Genomic DNA, 5,632 nt, shown 5'->3' with positions numbered 1-5,632 from the left:
TCTGCATCTGACTTCAGATTACAGAAGCCAGAAAGAAAAACATCTCACCTGACAAAGAAAATTAAAATCAGCTGGATGGGACCTCACCCCACATTCTAGGAATTCCTTGCTTTGCCACATTAATTTCTTCATAAGTATTTATGGTCCTTGTTCATCTCTTCTGAATCTGCCTTGGGACCCCAGAGGAAAAGCACTTCCTGTGTCCCTTGCACGGTTACTCTGAGTGTGGACGCTGGCGATGGGCAGTCTAAAGGCAGGTGATGACTGAAGGAACAACGAGGGAGGCTGGGACAGAGCAGGGCACTTCAAGGACAGCTCTGCCCTGTGAACCAGGACAGGAAGTGGCCTGCCTCCCACTGCCCGGCACCCACATCTGCATTTTCCCTCCTCTTGTTTCCCAAAGGGAACGGTGGGGTTTGCTTTCATTTTAGTCAACTGTGCATCTTGCCCCAAGGAGCCCCAGTCTCTGTGACCACAGGGAGTGGGACCCTGGGGACATTCCCTGCAGCCTACTCTCAGACAGGTCGTGGGGAAAGAAGAGAGCCACACCCAGCGCTTGCAATAGCTACAGTTTCCCAAAGACACAAAATTGGCTCATCCCGTCTTCACAAAGATACTTTCATCAATGCACAAAACGTGTGTCTATAAAAGGTGAAGTTAGCAGACAGACTGGAAGATGTTTGCCATTTCTGTGAGTTTTTCTCTTACCAAATGCTAGTGGATTTGCCTAAGAACTGATGTGGGAGGAGGAAAACATAGTGGAGAGCTCACAGGTGGTGATTCTGTGACATTCTTTTATGTTCCCATAACCTAACTGAACATCTGTGTTAACTTGTATTGCATAATGTTTTATATTTTACGAAGCTCAATGGTAAGGGCTCTTTCATTTCATTCAAGTTTGAGTATTATTTTGCATTCTTGAGAGGCTTGTTGAGTGGGTTGAAATAGCATTTGCAAGAAGGAAGGACAGTTATTTGCCATTTTTCAACAATGAGAAAGATCAGGAGAGAAGTGTGGAGCCAAGCACTCCCTGTCTGCCCAGAGAGTCTGTCATGTGCTAGATGCTGGTCCGATTGCTTCACACAGGATTTCTTTTTTAACACTTTTAACAACCCTGCACAGTGTGTCTTAGTCTGTTGGGGCTGCCATAACAAGAGTATCAATGACTGAGTGGCTTATAAACATCACAAATTTATTTCTCATAGTTCTGGAGGCTGGGAAGTCCAAGCTCAAGGCACCTGCAGATTCAGTGTCTGGTGAGGGCCTGTTGTGCACAGATGGCACCTTCCTGTGACATCCTCCCGTGATGCGAGGGGCAGCCAAGCTCTCTTGGGTCTCTTTGATTAGGGCACCCATTATGTTCATTAGGGCTCCACCCCCATGACCTAATCACCACCCAAATGCACCACCTCTTAAAGCCATCCACTTGGGGTTAGGATTTTAACCCATGAACTTTGGGGGACACAGTCAGGCCATAGAATGGTGACAGTTATTATTTTCCATGTCATAGGTGAGGAAACTGAGGTTGCATAGTTTACACCATGTGTCAAAGGCTGAAAAGCTGGTTTCTTATACAGCTGGGAATTAACTTTTCTAGCTACCTGTTTTATTTAAATGATCCTGGACTAAACTTTGTGCAGTGGCAGTACCATAGCTGATGAGGTTCATCCGAGGTGCAACTATTGCTAGTTGAAAACTTTTCCCTGTATCCTGGCATGACAACTCGTAATATAGCCAGGACTGGCAATTTTTGACGGTCCCTACAAGGACTGAATAATAAAAAAATAAATAAATACATGATACTGGACTTTAAATTGGTTAGTTTATTTAGAAAAAATATCTTCTCCCAGGATAGTCAAAATAATACACCTGGCCTGAAAGAGAAAACCATTTCTCTAAGCAGAAGAAGGTTGATGATAATACACAGTGATTATCCTGTTTTTCTGCTATCTGAATTATGGATTACACAGTCCTCGGTTCCCTTTTCTGCAGCGCTTCTCCTTGGCAGGCTCCGTGACAAAACTGCAGGGAGAGAGGGTTAGTGAGGATAGCCCCTCTCTGCTCCATTTAGCTTCAGGCAGGGCAGCTTGAACTCTGGGATCATCGGAAAGCTCACCCACTCACGTGACTGGTGCTGATGGGGTCGTTGGTTCTGCCCTCAGCTGGGGCTGTCAGCTGGGATACCTAGACATGGCCCAGCCATGCCACCTGCACTTCCTTATAATATCCAAGCTGAGTTCCAAGGGTGGGTCCCAAAATAGAGAAAGCCAGGCAGAGCCGTACAACTTTTTATGTCTGGCCTCGGCAGTCACATTGTATTAGAAGTGAGTCATTAAAGTTAACCCATACCCACGGGAAGGTCAATTAGACTCTCTTTTTTATGGAAGGAATTTTTTTAAAGTCAAAAGCATAAGTGTATGTGTTAAAATCACCACAGTACTCCTGGAACCTAAGACAAGTGTGCCCACCCTGGACCCCCCAGGGTCCTCCTCACTTCCACTCTAATGGTCTTCCCTATGTCTGACTTAGTATCTGTCTTCATTCCTAGACTGTTAGCTGCATGAGTAAGTATCCATTTTGCTCAGTGTCATATTGTCAGTATGTAGCACTCTGTCTAAATATTTATCGCATGGATACATCTTTTATTGCATTTATTTGTTTACTAGATTTTTGTTACCTACTACTGCCTGAGGACAGAAACTGTGTCTTATACAACTTCATATCCCTAGCACAAGGCATAGTGGTATCCAACACAAAGCAGGAGCAATAGTTATGGAATTAATTGATAAGTACATGGATTGATGACTAGATTTATTAGCTAGGTACATATGTGTATTTGTGTGTAGGTGTTTTGGAAGACTTTTTATTTGTCAGATAACCCAATGAGGACAGAAATTTATTTTTCTTACAACTCTACATTCAGGGCTAGGGAAGTACTTAAAATAAGTGTTCAGTAGATTCATTCAATTCAATGAATAAATGAATGAGTTTTGGGTTTGCTCTTTTGTAGGGAAATTGTCAAGTGACTGCAACTTACATTTAATAAATTCTCTAGCAATTTGATATTTGTTTAATGACTACATTTTTTCAAATATTAACTGTAACCTAGTGATCAGACTGGAACGGTGATTCTCAAGGGGGATTGATTTTGCCCCTGTGAGACATTTGGCAAAGTCTGGAGACGTTTCTGGTTGTCTGGGCTGGGGGTGCTGTTGACATCCAGTGGGCAGAGGCCAGGGCTGCTGCTAAACACCCTGCAACATACAGCCTCCCCCTGAAAAAAAGGAAGAATTACCTGGTCACAAATTTCAATAGTGCAGAGATTGAGAAATACTGGACAAGAATTCAAGGAAACAAAGGTGAAAAAGACACTGCTTTTGTCGCTAAGAGACCCACAAGAGAAATACGTGGGTAAATGAATTCTTATTTCAGTGAGACTTTATTGTAATAATAGAAACGCATAGAACAAACAGAGGTGGACTAGGGTGGGAAATCTTTCACTGACCTGGACTGATTAAAAGAACATTCCACCCAAAGGGGAATAGATTGTGCAAAGTCATAGTAAAAAAAAAAAAAAAACACATAGACTGAGATGTACATATTTAATAATACTCAGAACTAGGACAGGTGATTAAAAGGCAATTGAGATCCTTTTTACTGGGGAATGAACACTGGAAGGATGTTCAGGGCTGTGGCCAGCGTATCAAACACGTCACTGTAAATTTTCCATTTAATGAATGACAGATTAGTGAAGAAAAGGAGACTTTTTAATTTTCTTTTTTAATCTTGAAACACAAAGCCTCTACGGTTGGCTGTGGATCCCAACTTTTCTTCTGAGGGAAGGACACTGCCGTCATCTACGTTTTCCCTTTTCTTATCAGGTCTCACCTCTGAGCTCCGAACGCCGGCTCTGGGGCCCTGGAGCTGGACCCCGCACTCGTCTCCTTTGCCAGCAGGTGCAACGTCGGGCTCTGTCCATAGAGACCAGTGGGCTGACCCTGGACGGGGCCGGGGGGAGGGAGACTTGGCTTCTGGGTTCCCCTCCTCGGTTGTTGCTGTTACTATTATTATTCAGTGTGAGAGATATATAACTAATATCTCAATAAATACTTGAAGGTCCCTACTTTATAACTTTTTATAAGGTCCATGTGCCAATGAAAAGTCGTAGGTCACTGTTACACATGGGAAGAGAGATTGCAGAGAAAGGGACTAATCTTCCTCTTCCTCCTGTAAAGCCTCTTCTTGGTTTCTCCTTTCTGTGTGCAATCCTCCCTTAATGTGGGTAATTCATGCGAGGAATGACTTCGAGTTAGACTTCCTGGGTACCTATCCTGAATTTACCACTAACCAGATCTACAACTTTGGGCAAAATACACAACTTCTATGCATTGGTGTCACCTTGCTTTATAAGTGAGAATATTTTAAGTGGTGGCTGAGAGGGGAAAGACTTGACACAGTGCCCTGGAACATGCAGATAGTACAGAAAAAATGCTCCACACAGTGCACTGACATATAGCCAGAGCTCAAAAATGTGTGGGGATGGTGTGCTAAGGCGAGACGGTCTCCTAAACACACAGAGGCGGCCTTGTCTTTCCAGCATCAGCGGGATGCAGACTACGACTCTGACCTGTGTACAACAGGGGATTTGCATATCCAGTCTGGGTGAGATAGTAAGTAAGATAGCTGTGGGGGCATGAGGACCATTCGAATAGAGTCATATTAATAGCTAACATCTATTGTGCAAAACCATGGATGAGACACTGTTCTAGGTGGTTTTGTATGTACTAACTCATTTAATTCTTACTGTAATCCTATCAGCTCATGCAGCAGGTGATGGTCTCCCATATTGGAATCAAGGGCACTGAAGCCTCTCCTATTTGATAGGAGTCCAAGTTAAAGAGCTAAGAAGGGACAGGGTGAGGATTAGAAGATTGTGAGTCATCAGTGATTCTAAGGACTATGTTACACTGCCTCTAAAAGCTACAGGTAGGTACGTTTCAGCTTAAGAAAAAAAAAATAACATTAGAATGGTGGTGCTGGCAAGGACTTTGGCAATGAACGAGCTTAACTGCTGACAAGCCTGGGGAGATGCCGAAGCCCAGGAACCAAGCAGCTTGCACAGATGTGTATGGTTAAGTGGGTCTTATTCCTGGGACTGGAACCCAGGTCTCCCTGGTCTCAGTTCTATGATCTTCTTCGGTGTCTCTTGCCTTCCTCCAACAACGTAATGCATATTCTAATGCACATTACTAATTTCTTAGGTTGTTACAGTTTTTTTAATATCCATGTTTCCCCAGTCAGTCGTATCCTTTCCACATGGAGTTTTAAAGTCATATAAATTAAATGAGAACAACATGTTATACAGCAATGAGGGAATGGTGGCCAGATTTTTTTTTTAATAAAATGACTTCGATTGATAGGTATTTATGGAAAAACACTAGAATCTGAATAAATATCTTCATGCTTAAAAATATTTTAATTGGCTTCACTAATAAAGGAGAGGGACTTAAACAGAACCCTGGGGATTAATAATCACTTCGCTAAAAATGACGAATTCTTGGCTGGCACGTTTTACGGGAGTTGGGTTGTGAACCCCAGAATGGCTGGAACCTTGGCAGTGAGTAGCCTGGGG

General features: G+C 43.1%; 1 non-coding gene across 1 annotated transcript; it reads left to right on the top strand.

Annotated features, from left to right (window-relative positions):
- Nucleotides 1–1,628: 1,628 nt before the first annotated feature.
- On the top strand, nt 1,629–1,769 carry LOC138400346 (U4 spliceosomal RNA). The gene has a single exon (XR_011236247.1). It is a non-coding gene; the product is annotated as a U4 spliceosomal RNA (small nuclear RNA).
- Nucleotides 1,770–5,632: the final 3,863 nt, after the last annotated feature.

The sequence above is a fragment of the Eulemur rufifrons genome, chromosome 19 (genome assembly GCF_041146395.1).
Source record: "Eulemur rufifrons isolate Redbay chromosome 19, OSU_ERuf_1, whole genome shotgun sequence".
Classification (NCBI taxonomy): Eukaryota; Metazoa; Chordata; class Mammalia; order Primates; family Lemuridae; genus Eulemur; species Eulemur rufifrons.
This window is presented reverse-complemented; position numbering and strand designations above follow the sequence as displayed.